The 17,089-nt window shown below is 45.9% G+C and overlaps 1 long non-coding RNA gene across 2 annotated transcripts in view; it reads left to right on the plus strand.

Moving 5' to 3' along the window:
- Nucleotides 1-11,832, plus strand: part of LOC138472829 (uncharacterized) — a 366,644-nt gene extending 354,812 nt beyond the window's left edge. For both annotated transcript variants that reach the window (XR_011268686.1, XR_011268687.1), the window contains one exon: nt 7,572-11,832. This is a non-coding gene — a long non-coding RNA (uncharacterized lncRNA). The remainder of the gene's footprint in view (nt 1-7,571) is intronic.
- Nucleotides 11,833-17,089: the final 5,257 nt, after the last annotated feature.

Here is a 17,089-nt window from a genome sequence, read left to right on the forward strand (position 1 = left end):
AAAATGACTAATGTTTTTGTAATGAAGGATATCACTATCACAGATCTAATGGCGATTGATATTTCTGAAGAATGTGACTCAGGATGTACGGACATTGAGACGTGGGGTTATGAGTAAAGCAAAGGTATGAATAATGCTCTTGGCTTAGGCCAAAAGGAGGGTTTGTTAAACCGTATTCACATATTACCACCTTATTATGAATATTGGCCTAAGCCCTTTCCGGTTACACAGAAAACCGCATCTGAAATGTTTCGCTTTTTGATCGATGTCGCCACCATTTTAAGAATCGTCCACCATTTTGATTTCAATTCTTGTTTCAATGTTCTAAAATGGTGGACTGTGTTTCAGCCAAGCTGAACGACCTTTGAGTTCTGTTAATGTTTAGGCTGTCCGACAGCAGACTGTTTGATCAATGTAAAGAAACCTTGCAACTCGAATGAACTGCCATCCAAGTGTTGTCTGCGCTCACAAGCCTCATCCTTATATAAACAAAGAGACAATGGAAAACAAACTCAGACCGTGTGGTCTGGATGAACTACATTGTAGCGATTCTTGGGACAAGGCTTACCGTGGATTAGGAAACCAGCAATCTCATTGTAACTTCATGGACATGCAAACTTGTTTTGATCCCTTGTATAATATTGTAACATCTCTCATGTGAACTAGGCACGAACTCTAGCCAGTGAATGATTACTTTGGAGAGGAGCTGGACAATATTGTAGAAATGGTATAAATATGTCTGTGTTTATATGTCCAGCACACTCACTCCTCACTGTGGGCCTCATCACGACTTTGGCAGTAAATGTGGCGGATTATCCGCCGGACCTAATTAGCGCTAACACCAAGGCCCCCGGCGGATAATCCGCCAGATCACGAGTTATCGTGCACGCGCCGCGGTCCATGGCGTTAGCAAGAAAACCTTTAAATCCGGTGCACCGTGCGCTACTGTCATGTCGCGCTCATAGCCCGCGTGCTTTTAGCGCTGGGAAACGTGTCACCGCAGGAACGGGAAATAAAGCAGCGGCCATCTTGGAAATCACAATCCGTCGGATATCACAGCCCCTGGAAGCCATCCATGTGATCCAAGGCCAAAACATGTCTCAGGAGCGCACTAGGGGCAAGTCTGCCCTGGACAGGGTGAGGAAGCCCAAATTGAGTGACCAGGAGCTAGCAGTACTGGTCGAGGAGGCACAGATACACCACGAGGAGCTGCAGCAGCGAAAAACAAGTGGCCAGCGCAGAGTCCAAATATGGCGAACCATCAGCCAAAGGGTCAGTGCTGTGGGGCACGTGCCCCGGGATGGGGAGGATTGCCGCAAGCACCTGAATGACCTGTGCGTGCGAGTCCTTGGCATCTTGTCACAGCACAGGAGGGCAAGCAGGGCCACTGGAGGAGGCCCAGCCCCACCCCCACCCAAACTCACACCTTGGGAGGAGAAAATGACAGCCCTGATAGACGTTGGAACCATCGAGGGCATTGGTGGAGCGGAGGCAGGTACTGGCATCCACCCAACGGCAGGTGAGTCCCATCCCCAAATACATGCAGCTGAAAGTACCACACATGCAGACCCTTAGTGAATGAAAGTGAAGAAATGTGTCTGAGGTACTGCATACACCCATAAGTGAGGCCTACATCCCTAGAACGGTAGTGCTGCCTAGACGACCCCGTACGTGCAGTGCATGAACGACAGGGGCAGGGGATAGACTTCCATAGCCATAGGACAGCTACGTAGAGTTGGAATGTGCATGAACACACCCCAAAACCCAGAGCGCAGTGCACCACAACCACGCATTCCCATGCAGTGTACCATCATACACATTCACAACAAGCACCACATGGCGACTGAACAGAATGCAAGTTGAATGCGTCATTGTTACTGTCTTCAATCACACTTGTTGGCATGACCTGCATCACACAAATATATGTAGCATTGAACTCAAACCACACCCTATGTACCCCACAGGCACACATCGATCCCAACGGGATGAAGATGATGGGGAGGAGGCCACACCAACACAGCGCCCATAGCACCGCGCCTCCACCAGCACCCCACAAAGAGGCCGCACCGAAGGGTGACGACCCAGGCTAACACCCACTTCACCCAAACACAGCCCCTCCAGACAGCAGCGGCAGCCACATGGCCGCAGGGAGGCGACCGCCAGCTCACCCCAAGCCACCATTCACAGCCCCGATGCTGAGTCTGACATGGGAGTAACACCTCCATGTGGCCATCATGCCGTAGAACAACACTCTTCTGGAAGTAGTGAGGCTGAAGGGATGATCACACCCCAGGGAAGCCCAAGCCCAGGCACACAGCATGCTGGAAGTCGACATGTGTCTGTGCGTAGTGTCCGCACACCGCAGCCGGACGTGGACACGCAGGCAGCCCAGTCCAGGCTGGCGCCATGTCACCATGCGGCCCCCCCCCCCAACAGCACACAAGTTGTAGGCAACCACGTGATGCACCAGGGGAGCCCTTCGTCACTGGGGCAGCAGTGATGGGCCGACTCAACATCATTGAGGCCAAACAGGCCAGGGTGGAATCGATGGCCAATGTGCAGAGCAGGCACATCAAGGCAGTCAGTCAATCAATAAGGCATGGGTGCAAGTACATAGCAAGGGACAATGCGCGTACAAGCCGAGTTGTTGAACAATGTACCGCTGCCCTGACAGGCTTCGGCCAACGAGTGAGGGAGTTGACGGAGGCAGTCTCAGCACTTGCTGAACAGACACGGGAGGCAAACAACCTCATGCGACAGCACATGATGGCCATAGCTTCTGTCCCTTCGACATCGACCACACCCACAGAGGGTTCCCTAGAGCCATCTCCTAGGCGCCGCTCCATGCACCACCTAAGGCCACACACACCGGATGGGCCCGGAAAAGGGAAGCGCCCGCGACCTTCCTAGTGGTGCATGGCATTGTTGTTGTTGCCCTGATGAGACACATGTGCCTATCTGCACAGTTGGGGGTAGTTTACTGGGGAGAGGGGAGATAATGTGCTGGGTGTTTACTGGGGGAGGGGGAATAGTGTGCTAGGTGTTTACTGGGGAGGGGGGATAGTGTGCTGGGTATTTACTGGGGGAGGGGAGATAGTGTGCTGGGTGTTCAATGGGAAGGGGGGATTGTTGTATGATAAATAAATCACGTTAGAAAATTCACAAAGCATGGACAGTAGTGATTGTCACTGATGCAATTCAATGTTGAAGTGACATATTTCCGATTTACCCATTACCCATTTCTAAAATAATCCATCAATCAATCAATCCCTGTCTGGCCAACCTCCCCTCCCTCAGCCCAATCCTTTGTGCATGTGGAACACATCCTGGCACTTCATCGCCTTCACTACCATCCTCAGGTGGATGCACATGAGTATCAGGGGGCAGTGGCACATTTCTGCGATAGCAGAAGTTGTGCAGCAGGGCACATGTCAGTACAATTTAGCCAACTTATTCTGGTGCATACATCATTGCCCCTCCTGTGCAGTCGAGGCACCAGAAGCGTGCCTTCGCCAGTCCAAATGCCCTCTCCATGCAGATCCGTGTACGGGCATGGGCAAGGTTGTATGTCCACTCCACTCCACTCCACCGCCGTGTGTGGGTGACGCACAGGGGTCATGTGCCACGTGTACTGGGGATATGCAGATTCACCTGTAGGGGAGAGGAAGGCGGTATGGGGACAAGGTAAGTCCAGTGGGTGTACAGGGCTCGGTCATCAGTGTCATTTTGCCTTTTATATCATTTGGCCTATAACATTGTGGAGTGTGCTGTCCTACGGGCACAATTGAATCAATGGGGTACTCTCCACTTGGTACGCCTATGTATCTGTATGTAGCAGTACTCATTCAGTTGTCGCAGGATAAGGGGGCACTTCCATCTACTTCTGCATGACAGAAGTGGCTGCCTCATGTGTTATTGCAAATCCATTTGGCTACAGTTGCATTTGCTGGTTGTCACTGCTCTGTACTGTTCTCCATGCATTTCCCTGGCCATTTTGGGGGCAGTGTTCGTGGGATAAACATTGTCATTACTTGGCCTACTTATGTGTGGTGTGTTTGTGGTTGTGCCAGCTTATGGTTTGAAAATTAATTATTGTCGGGTGGGCAGGGTGGGAATTCTGTACTGTGTCAGTGTTCGGAGCCGTGGTACTACGCACACAGGAGGCTTTATTGGGGTGGGGCTTCCATATGTCACTGTGCCACCACATGTCTTACATCCTGCATGGGTGTGTTCTGCTGTGTTGCACATGTCCGAGGTTTATCGTGCAAGGTGCTTGAATGTGTATGCTGCAGTAATGCTGCTGCCTATTGTGAATGATGGATTCTGTGACAGGCACCATCTGTTGTGGATTGACATGCTTTATGGTATACATTTGTACTCACCCAGCAGCCATGTGTTTTGCCCTCGATGCCTTTTCATGTACGCCAGCAGGGTACTGTTGCGCAGGACCATGGAGTCGTGGGTGGATCCTGGGTAGCGGGCATAGAAGTGGATGAAGGTGTGTTCGGGACCACATTTCATCTGCACGTTGAGGGAATGGTACTGTTTCCGGTTTCTTTAGGCAGCCTCATGTGCCTGGGGTGGTACGAGTGCCACATGTGTGAAGTCCAGGGCTGCTATTACATTTGTGACTTGGGCAATGGCATAGTATTGACACTTCAGCTGGTGCAGCTGTGCCTGTGTGGCTGGCAATGCAATGTGTTTGTTCACATGATTCAACAGTGCATCAAGCACCTGTCCCAGCATGGCACTGAATGTGGACTGGCACATTCCATGCATCATGGCAATGTTATGTTGGTAGCTGCCAGTCCCAAGAAATTGAAGCACAGACACGAGCTTCACTAGGGGAGGCACTGCCGTGCTGGTGGCTATGCGGCCGACAATGTCACCCTGGATTGTGCCCAGCTACTGGGTGATGGTCGCCCTGTCCAGCCGATAATCTGTCACCAACTGACCATCAGTCAGGGCCCAGGGTGTTGGCCTGACCCTGGGGATGGCTGGCTGCCTTGCTGGTGCTGCTCTCCAACTCCTTTTCCTCATCCCCACTGACCCCTGCACTCCCTGGGCCCTGGCCTGGTTGGCTGGCCTCTGTAGCTCCAGACGCAGCAGCTAGAAGTGAAGATCAAGGCTCCCAGCTCCAAATGGCAGCATGGTGTTGGGGAGGGTGTGTTGTGCATGGGTGGGTCCTTTGTAGGCCTCTGATTTGCAGTGGGTCCACCTGGGTCCTTATTGCTGTCTCCTCCCTGGGTCCTTATTGCTGTCTCCTCCCTGCTCCTGCTGGTGTAATGGTGTTGGGGAGGGTGTGTTGTGCATGGGTGGGTCCTTTGTAGGCCTCTGATTTGCAGTGGTTCACCTGGGTCCTTATTGCTGTCTCCTCCCTGCTCCTGCTGGTGTAATGGTGTTGGGGAGGGTGTGTTGTGCATGGGTGGGTCCTTTGTAGGCCTCTGATTTGCAGTGGGTCCACCTAGGTCCTTATTGCTGTCTCCTCCCTGCTCCTGCTGGTGTAATGGTGTCGGGGAGGGTGGGTTGTGCATGGGTGGGTCCTTTGTAGGCCTCTGATTTGCAGTGGGTCCACCTGGGTCCTTATTGCTGTGGCCTGTGTTCTGTTACCTCCAGCTTTTTGCTGGAGGTATTTTCGGTGGATTGTCCGCCGCTTTTATGGCGCCAACGCTGGACTCGTGATTGCTGATGTTTTAGCGCGAATGGTTCCTGGTGCTGTTATGGCCGGCGCTTGTACAGCCGGCTTTACTTGCGCCGGCTGTAATGGCGCCGGCGGTATTTGGAGTCGTGATCCGACGGACCCTTAAAATCGGCGCTAATAGCGTTACTGCCGATTTTAACGGTTATCGCCAAAGTCGTGATGAGGCCCTGTGTCTGCTGGTACACACTGCGAGGTGTTGGGAGCCAGATAGCTATCTGTTTTGCTTTGACTGCACAGAAATAAAAGATACTTGTATCTTTTCAGCCTGTGATTGGTGTATTTCATTTTGTGGTACTAAGCCTCGATATTTCTTTGGTCTTTCACCCCCGTAAGCAGCTACAGCAATTCTCTGTTAGAAATGCAGCTAGGGAACGCCTGAGGGATCCAGAGTTGTATCTACTTCTTTGTTGACATGAAATTATTGTAAGTTTTTTCACGAATTAAAAAAATGGACTTCTGCTAGATCGAACAAAAATATATTTCTGAATTGTTTGTCTATTTTCCTCTTCATTTTTGGAAAATGTTCTGGGTGACAATGTTGACATCACCAATAACGCTGATTTGATTGATGCGTGAGGCACAGCACCACACAAAAAGAATGTTTAAAATGTGCATGTATGTATAAATTATTCCTGGTGGGACAATGGGCCTCATTACACGGACGGCAGTAACAATGGCGCTATTAGCGCCATGGTTGCCGCCGGTATTTTACCGATTCCACCTTGGTGAATGGGGGAATTACCGCCCTATTCCAAAGTTGGCGGGGAGGTAATTCCCCATTCCCCAAGGCCCTTCCCCATTCCCATTGAGCCCCCATAGGGCTCAATGGGAATGGGGAAGGAGCAAATAACGGTAACGCTATTAGCGGTACCGTTATTTGCCCTGAAGTCCCTCAGCGGGTCCCTTCCTTAACGTGTGGTCTGGCCACACGTTAAGGACGGGACCCGCTGAGGGACCTCGTAGTATGGCGCTAAGGGATTACCGGCACCTGTGTCCTTACCAGTACCGGTAATCCCTTGGCACCATCCGTGTAATGCAGCCCAATGTCTTTGTTACATTGTATATACTGAGTATAAGACGACAATTATCCCTGCTCGCAGAACTACTACAATCTCAATTTAGATTTTTGCTTGCAAGGTTTGATTTAGACAAAATGAAACAAGCTGATTTTGCTGAGCAAATGTATTTTTCTCAACTTTTCAAATGGTAATTAAAGGACAACACAGGCTGTTCCTTCCTAAGAAGCAGTATGGATCAAATTCAGTGTTTTATAACTTCAAATGGTTTAAAAATTGAAAATTCCTGTAACTGTCTCTGAAAATGGACAGCACTATGCCGTGTCTCTGAAACCAGCAATGCAGATCGACTGTCTCCAGAGGAAGCAAACTCCCCCTCATGTTGATATCTTTTGATTAGGGGCCAATTTTATGGGGGAAGGCAGCATGGTGGGGGTGGCGCCGGGAGCACGCGCAGGTCCGGGAAGCTGCTTAATTGCGTGGGCCCATTCGATGTATATGGTCTTAACCCACTCCGTTGTGTACAATCTTTCACCATGGCCTCCACAATTATCTTAATACACCGTATTTAAATACCATTTGATATAAAACAATAAGAATGAACGAAGTAACATCGTTGGTGTTTTTTTCATTGTTTGTTAAGATGTAAAATATGGGCAAAAAAGGAATGCTCCGATTTTGTCTACTGAAAAAAGTTCTGGGACATTCCTATACATATTACTAAATGTTTTTTTTACAGGGCTAACGCCCAGGCCACAAAATACTAGTCTACATCACATCGGTCCTCGGAAAGGCGCTCATTGTTTAAAAAGTGGGTGTTGCAGGTGTAATGTGTCCATCCATTTCTCTTTCAGCGTTGTTGGGAGTTCGGTCAGAGGTGCCTTCAGTGTCCAGACAGATCTCTACTGCCCCCGTGTGGTGGAAAACTCGCCTGCAGTCCAGTCAAGTTTCAAAAGGTTAATTTGGAACAGAACTCCACTGAAGCGTTACTTTAGTAGTGAATAAGCAACCATGCCTGCGGTGTATTTCGGATTTTTTTTCTTCATTTTACAGAATTGATGGGACATAAAAAAAACACCACAACCCAAACGCCTTTTCACGTTTGCAGACATGCTTGTGCACGTGGTTGGTTCCCTCTTGCTTGCGAGCATTCTTTTCAGTGCGTACAACTAATTTAAAGCATACCTCTCAAACCATCCATTTAAAATCTTGTTTTTTTGTTGTTGTGAGACCTTTTGCATTCCCAGTGATAACATGCCAGAAGCTTTTGGGCGATTTATGTTGAGCTCACAATGGCGCCCTCCTCTTGCCCCATTTACCGTACCATTAAGGCTGTGTGATCCCGGGGAGGGCTATTTTCCAGGCAAATCACATAGAGCAGATCAATACCTCGGACACACTGCCCCCTCCCTCGCCCCCAGGACAATTACGAGGGTGTTAGTGGAGTGAAATGCGTTGCCTGTCCCTGGAACAAGCAAGGTACCCGTGACAGCACCACTTCCTATTACAATGGGGCACGTGCCGTAGCATGTGCCACCAGCACCACCGCTCCACGGGACATGGTCATATCTGGGGGACAAACTACAACGTGATTGAGTACGGCCTGGGGGAAATGTCCCGAATCACATTTGCATTTCTCGTGTATGGGTTCATTTACTCTTCATTGAACTGTTAGGGAGTGAAATCCAAGATCTAACAATTTCATGACAACACTTTCACAATGGCGTCATGGCGACCGAGACTCTCGACTCTTTTCATCCACTCTGGATCCACGTCATATTCCTGCTGCCTGAGCAGCAAGATCTCACAATGTGAAAAGCTAAATGTGGTCTCATGCTCCCCCTTGCTTTGCAAGGAATCGTGGCGTGTCTTCATGTTTTGAGTGAGTCAGTGTGTGAATGGCATTCATGTGTGTGTTTGCTTCTGTACATTTAAGTCACTTGGATGCTCACCACCTGGATGGCGGGGGTACTAATGGGCTGTTCTTACCTTGTAACCTGGAAATGAAGAATACATTCTGTGCTATGGTAAATGTGTGTCGGCCTAAAGACTGCTTCGTTTGTGTTGCACACCCCTTCATTATTTAGCAAGGCCCGGCTCCAGGAATTTTCATCTGTGTGGGCCAGAATTGTGATTGGGAGCCCAATTCCATTGGGTCTGTGTGTAAGAGTACCCTAAACACAATGAGCCAGAATTCCTATATCTGTGATCCAGCAAAACATTTCTTCTCGGATCTGGAAAAATCCATTTGCACCCTTCCATTGGTTTAGTCTGGTCTGCTTTAAAAGGCAAAGAAGCCTAGATTCAAATCCAGGTTGTTAGGACTAGGGGCAAGACATTTACTCATAAGCCTACTTGAATGTCTGATCAGGATGTTTGTAGGGATCGAACTCGGTGGCAGTTTTAAGGCAAACAGCTTCAGGCGCAAGATTGACAGAGGGCCCTGATTAGGATGGGTATGGGGGTGGAGCTCAGGGTGGAAGTAGTTAATCGCTGTTACAAGTGCAACAAATGTTCCATGTTTTTAAAATGTTTCACTGAAGTGATTTGCTGAGGATCACTCAATTTCTTCAAGTGGGAAGTCTGCTCTCCCCCCTCCATCGGCTCACTCCAAAATCGCATGCTCTACAGTACCCATTCCAAAGTCTTTTGCTCTCCTCATCCATCTGCTTCCTTGTCCCTTCCATAAACCCCCACACTACTTTTACCTTTCATTCGTTACTCGCTTCAAATTCCAACCACACGCCCCCTCTCCATTAGGAAAACTTTTTTTAAAGCATGAAAAATAAAAACTGTATACGGCAGACCCCTGAACAAGAGCCGCAGGGGTGTATCCCAATTATTCATGCCATAAGAACAAATGCTATGTATCTTTCTTCAACATAATGCAATAAATGAGCTATAAAAACAGTACAGGGTGAAAGAGAAGCAACAAAAATAGTGTGGCAACATCAATTTACCTACCTTCCCTTACCTTCATATCTGCTCTCCCCTTTCCATACTGCTCCTACACCTTTCACCCCCAGGCACCTTCCATTAGCTCCCCCTGACCACCATTCCGAACTAACACCGCTCCCACCTACTCCAACCATGCCATGCCTAGAGAGAATCGAGGATGATGTCTCCTCGTCCTCTATGAGGGCTGAGCAATGAAGCTCCCAGTACTTATTATTATTTATTTTTATTGTGATAATTTGGGTTTCTTATACATTTTTGTCACTTTAAATGAAAAAACATATCCGAATAAAACTCATTCATATGCATATTATTCTCAATACTTTATCAATGATAGTAACACATACAAATATTACACATTGATGCAAAATTGGTCTCATAAAATCTCCACTTTCTTTAAAAACAGTTGCCAGACAAAATGCAGCCATAATTCTTTTCATAGATTCTGCAGAGAACATTGCTCCCCAAAATTGATCCATCTCCACATTTTATATACAAAGGTCATATACCAGGCAACGATTGGTGAATATCGGACATTTGGTCAAAGTATGTCCAATGGTTTCAATTTCTGTTTTACATAAATAACACTCCCTGGCGATTCTAGGGATTCCTTTCCATTGTCCCCACAGCTCGAAAGTGGGCAATTGATTAAAACGCATACATATAATAAAGTCACAGATCTTCTTACTCTTACAATTCACCAAATAATTAAATGGATAGGGGAAGTAAAACCTTTGCCTTACCTATTCAGAAAATGTACGCTTGGTAGTCAAATATTGCATTAAAAAGCTCCTGTCCCAGCATCTCACATTTTCTTTTAATTCTCTTATAGCATATGGTAAAAGAAGGGGAATCGCTACTGAAAACCCAATTTCATTATAACCTAAGTTTCAATTTTTTTTAAAAAGTTTCTGGTTTAGATAACAAACCTTTGGCCATTGAAGAGAAATATTGTACTAGGTTCTCTTTACTAGTATCCAGGTGGAGTAATTTAAGATAAAACACTCCCGTTGCAATTTATATATTGTATAGAGGGAGGTTAAACCAACTTCACAGTTAATAGTCTCAATCGGTACACATCTAGGAAGTCACAATAAATACTCCCAGTAATTATTCAACCTCAGATGGTATATGCTCAATAATGCCTCCCTGGACACTGTAACTACTCCCATCAGGCCACGGAGGAGTTGCTTGTGATCCTGACATCTTCTTGTGAAAGACGGTCACCCCTTCAGAATTGTAAAGAAAGGAACAGAACATTTTATTTCTTACAAATTACATTTTAAAGTACAAAATTGTATTATTGACTAATGCATTTTTGCAGCACATTCTAATTGAGCTGATAGTGTGGGGGAGTGTTAGCATGCAAGAGGGACAGCCGACGCAGGGGGTGCTGGATCAGAAGGAATATGGTGCAAGTTTAGTGGTTTCTGGCCTCCTGGTATAGCTCCAGGTATGGTGTGGCAGGGGGGAGAGTGCCAATGTGTCACTGTCTGGTACATACTGTTCACAATATGCAATATTGCAATATGTAATAAGCCCCCACCCTTCCCTCTATATACCAGGTGCTCTGGGAAGCCACGCTTATCCGCAGCCCAGAGGCTCACAAGTACATGGAAGAGCGTCGCCTGGGACTGGCTGTGGTCTGCTTTGGCATGGAGTGTCCTTGATTCAGGATAAGAGCCCTCAAAATCGATGTATTTTGAGTGACAGTGCCTTTTTGTGTGGGTAGTCTTGGTTTCCTGGGCCGCTCATTGGCTAACTTCATTATCTTTTGTCTGTTTTGGCGGTAACATAGCCAACACTATGATGGCAGCTCACAGGAAGACCGGGGCAAACCCCTCCTTTAAACTGGCCATGGGGGTACTAGCAGACCCCTCTGCCTCATCTCCAGCTATGAACAGGGACCGTGTTTCGGAGGTTGCAGCTCTGTGAGCGCAGGAGTTTAAGAGTGCTTGGCAAGCAGAGCAATCACCATGTTTCAAAAATGCAGTTACCCGAAGAACTTGATTCTCTGCCTAGAGGACCAAGTCCAGCACAGGAGCGAGATAATGCCCTTGCTGTGTAAGAGGATTCAATTCAGCACTACAGCCAAGTCAACGCCTAGTCTAGAATACTGAATGAAAACCCTTATTGATATATCTTTATGTCCAGTTCATGCGTTCTGGATGACTACCCCTATATAACACCCCTCTCTCAGAATCCCCCTGACCCACTGAGCCAAGAAGTAGTTCTGTTTTGCAAGTTAAAAGGTTTATTTGAGAAGTAAAGCAATATATATCTATATCACGCTTTTATAATAAATTAATAATTGAATATCACACTTAATCTGAGATGATAAAGATTAACAACAGAGAATCTGGCACTAGCACACTTCTTGATAATCACTAAGGAGTTGACATGAAATGGATAAGATAGCAACAATACTTTTATGGTTTCAAATGGATGCAATGTGGAATGAAATGCAGTAAAGAAAATAACTTGATAGGATTTCAGCAAAGACAATGTAATCACTTTCTTGTACAATTCACCCCCCCCCTTTTATGCAATGCAAGGAAATGGAAGGGAGGCACACAGTTCTCAGAAATGCAATTAAATGTGATTCAGTTCACCCAGCAACTTAGACTACAGACGTTGAAAACACAGGCAAAATGCTTTGATAGGTGCTGGCAATGGAGTGAAAATATGTTAAAATGCTTTTAATTCCCTCTAGAGGTTCAGGGTGAGTGGTATTTAGTTAATATTAGTCCAGGCTCACTTTAGCAAGGATCTAGGAATAATTGGTAGGTTAAACGAATTTTTGGCAAATGAAAGCAAAAACAAACTGCTGTTTTCACACGTGGAGAAATTTGCAAATCACGGTAAAATGTCAAATCGCGGCTAAATTTGCGAATGCGGCGAGCGCGATTACAGAGGAACTACAAGGACTATCACAATCGTTTTGGGGTCCTAAGAAAGCCTAGGATCTCAGCTTCCAGATGAAAGTTACTGCAAGTCTCTAGCACAAACGGTCACGGAGATATGAGCGATTAAATAAAGGTCGTTTTTCAGATTTGAAATTTTAAAGTTCAAAAAGACAAGTGCAGCTTGCAACTAGAAAATGACAAGTGACAGCTTTACAAATGACAGGTGACAGTTAGGAGGCAGTTCTACTTAGATTAAAATAGCTTGAATTATATTATTTTAACTAAGAGATTGGTTCTGCACAGTCTTCTAGGTACTCACAATATATTAGAAATATGCCTTGCCACGGATCTGGTCAGGTTTAGGACTGGACTCTGGTATCTGCACTTCACAGTGATCTGGGTCTGCTCTCTCTCTGGATTCTGAAGATTGAGGGATTTAAAGTCTGGATCTTTCTGCACAGCTTTCTCTGGAGATTGATGGAGGTAAAGTATGGATTTTCCCGGCAGAGCTTCCAGCTGCAAATGGATTTGAAAGTCCCTATCTGTCCTGTCTCTCTGCTTTTATGTGTTTTTAAAATGGGTGTGTGTGAGCAGCATCACTAGCCAGCCCCTCTCCACTTGTCATTGGCCACTTCATCCGCTTCCACTTGATTGGGGGAATGAAATGAAGTGTCATCATGATGAGGTCTGTTTATGATACAGAGAACCCAACCCTGTCAACTTTACACACAATCTATATTTGCTCAAAAAAACATATTTGCACAGGTACACATTTGTTTAAAATTACATGCACCCTTCACATATCACAGGAGGTATACCCTGTCCAAATCTGCTCTTCCTGGGGGCTTGCATTCAAAAATGGCACATATTTCACTTTTTAACTGGTTTCGCAATTTCGGACATTAACCCAAATTTACACACATGTGCGCAAGGAGTATGGACATTAGTTGATGAAGTGTCAGATTTTTCACATGCACACATTTTGAGTAATATCCTCTTTTCCGCTAAAACCCCCCTGAACATGCCACAAGAATTATGGTGTCATTTATACAATTTTCACATGTCCGCTCTATGAGTTATTCATCTTTTTAGAGTTATGTTCTGGCCCCAAAGGGGTGTGGTTTTCCTCCAGCACAAGGTTGAATTTCTGGTTTTTCCAGTTCTGCCAAGCCAGCTTGCTCTCACAGGCAGTGCCCCTCCCCTGTGCTTCCAGGAGAAATCTCCATTTACGACTCCCGCCATAAAACATTTGCCTGAGTCAAGACAGGGCTTTGTTCAATTTCCTGCAGAGCCCAGGTAATTCAATCAGGGAAGTGTCATATCCCTTTTGGTGTGAGCAGCAAAAGGGCAGCTAGGCCTGGGAATACAGCTGTGACTCAAGTTTCACTCCTGATGGGGGTAGTTGCCAGGCAAATTGGAATCTCTTTAAGCCAGTTTTTAGCTACATGTCATTTCTGTTCCCCAGTTTCTGCATTCAAATAAAACTAAACATTTTCACATATGCAGCTAGAAGGCTGATTCTAAGTTTAAAACTATGACATTTAAACAATTGCAACCTATGTGACACTCAAAAGTAGGTCACTCAGTCAATTTAAACATTTAGATTTGTTTAGTGTCTTTCAGTCCAAATTTACTTAAACTGCTGAAATCCACAGCTCAGCCAGTCTTGTTATAAACCTTCAAGTCACTTCAGAATATAAATTTACATTGTATCCACCTCTCAGTAAGTCTTTCTTTGGCCTGTTTTGGGTTCATTTATTCAGTTTTCTACAAAAAAGTAAAATCTGGTGGTTTTAAAACGCCGGCTTTCTGATAGTGGTGAGTACTGGTACTGCACCCCTTTTGGGATTTAAGAAAATGAATTCCCAACAGTTATGGGTTTGCTTTTGGCAATCAGCATTGCCATTCCCAATGGTTTCAGACTACTGTATGGGTAGTCCAATGGTGGTTTTAGGCAGTGTCCTTCTGTGCCCATAACATCGGCAAAAATGGGTGGCAGCCTATTCTTCATGCACTTCCCTGGGCATTTTCTGGGAAGCTCTGGCCATCATGATGTTTTCATGTCAGTACTGCACAGTTTTGAGGTAGGGCTCGGATGCATGGGTAAATACATCCCACAGCTGGGTGTGGCCACATAGCACTAGCACCGTGGGTCAACTTACAAAACACTGCCCCTTTGTACCCCACAATACCTCCACAGAGAGTAGGGGTTCTACCCTTGGCAGGGTCTGAGATTCCCACTAGTATGCAATCTCCTAGCTGGCATGGGAGGGCTACTCCTATCTTAGCTCAAGGTGAGCCCTTGAGCCCCCCCATTGATCCCTCCCAGTGGTCTGAGTCCATGGCTAACATTGCAAAAGAACTACTTGCATGTAAAGATCCTTTTGACATCGGCATACTGGTGGAAGCCTTGAAAAATTGGTCATCGAGTTTTGGACCGACGAAGGTGGATAATGCTTCCCAGACGGATGGATCTATCTGGTCAAGCGCCCCACCACAGATTCCTAGAGTGAATGTTGCATGTCAAGCACATGTACAAAGGGATGCAACAGACCATGGGACTCCAACTGATTGTGGGAGTAATGCCTCACTGGCACCTTTTGGGGCAGTCTCGGAGTCCAATGATAAGTTAAAGGATAAAAATATATTCCACAATACAGTCGTCCCACATGAAATCACACCCTTTGTAGTGCGAGATGATTCGAATTTCATACACGAAGAGGGCAAACAGCCCACAACTCTGAACACTAAATTGAAGAGGGCACTCTCCCGGAACCTACAACTAAACAAGTCACAAATGCTAAAAATAAAGAATCGGAACACATATGACTTCACAATGGACCAAAGACATTTTATTATAACTAATATCCCAAAAAATGAAGGAATAGTCCAAAGAAGCCCTGCGCAACAAGGTCCTAGCCTGGCCTCGTCGGAGAACTGGGCCAGGGGTGGTTAGACGCCTGGACCTAATCATCATTCATAGGATAGATCCGAGCGACTGGTGCTCGCAACCCAACAGTGATTGTATTTTAGTGGGTTGTGGGGCTAGCACCCTACCTTCCTTTCTTAGATGCTGTAAATACTTGCCCAAAGGGGCTTCGAACTGCAATCTGATCCTTTAAATGGTATAGTACTTAGTTAGACATTTGATTAGTGCACCTCTTAATATAACTGTGGTGTTAATGCTAAATGTTAGCTAGGCTGTGTGATAGAGAGACGGTTGTCACAGTCACTTCATACTTTCTGCTCTCCCTCTGGTATTTTTTCTACTGACAATTTGTACCTTTTATGTGTTTATGTTTGTTTGTTTGTGTCTGCGCCATCATGCCTATGGGTTCATTGTGCGCATTACAAATGTAATAAAGTAAAGTAAATTGTCCATGATGACTTCTTGTGTGATGTGTTTGCTTTGATTTGCTGTTGAATGTCGCAAATTTGTTCAATAAATAAAGCTGTATTGTTTCCAAAGAAAGATGTGTGCGTCTCCTTTGCAGTTCCTGGCCCCTGTGCTGCCCATCTATTAAAACGCAAGGGAGGCTTTTTTTGGAATACATTTTACTGCAAACTAAATCACTAACGGGGGCACCTGATTTTGGCAGGTATGGCACAGTGAGTTTACATGATTTGCCCAGAATCATTCACTTAAGCAGTAAAGCCAGAATGTGAGAATATCCTTAAATTTAGGTACTTGACCATGCATTGTCGAGGGACAGATAAATGTGTCATCCATTGCATCGGCCCCTTCCGCCGCCTCTATATCGCCAAAATGAGAGAAGTTTATCAGTCCTGACAACTGCTCCTCCTCCACCGCTATAATGCAGACACTAGGACGACCCTATCAATCTTACCCCGGAACAATCAAAGAAGAGATGTGCCTACAAGATCTGGCATACATGGACATGCTGTAACCGATTAATGACGAAAGCGAGTGATGTCATCCCGCTTCTAATACACGTAGAAGCATGACAGATGAAACAGATATGCCTTCATCACAAAGTTACATGAACATTAGGTCAACCTGAATTTATACATTAATAATATACATTACACTCAATAGACACTAGAAAACATATCATCGAATATATTTGCTGTAACGCAAGATGCATACAGAACACATATGCTTGCTTAATGCAGAAACGCAACAGTGATAAGCTGACATTTTGTATAAAATGGACAGCGCTGCCATGCTCAAATGGATGAGAGATATTGAAGGAGCATCGAAGCTGCAGGAAAAGAAAATCTGCTGAATTAGCTAAAAGGCACAGAGATCAACAAACCAAACAGTAGCTTAATAGCCACTAAGGTTGTTAGGCAAAATTGCATGCAGTACCCTCTGGGACCACCACACACAATTAGAACTACATGTGTAAGCAAGACCAAGCTTTGGTGTAAGTGTGTACCACACAGTTTGTTGGTGGCAAGCTGAGCAGCCAGGTTTATCTCAAGAGTGAATGTGAGCAGTACAAGTAGTTACACAGAGGACTTTCAATCACAGTGGTTCAAGTAGACAC

The sequence above is a fragment of the Ambystoma mexicanum genome, chromosome 8 (genome assembly GCF_040938575.1).
Source record: "Ambystoma mexicanum isolate Mex_15411 chromosome 8, UKY_AmexF1_1, whole genome shotgun sequence".
Taxonomy (NCBI): domain Eukaryota; kingdom Metazoa; phylum Chordata; class Amphibia; order Caudata; family Ambystomatidae; genus Ambystoma; species Ambystoma mexicanum.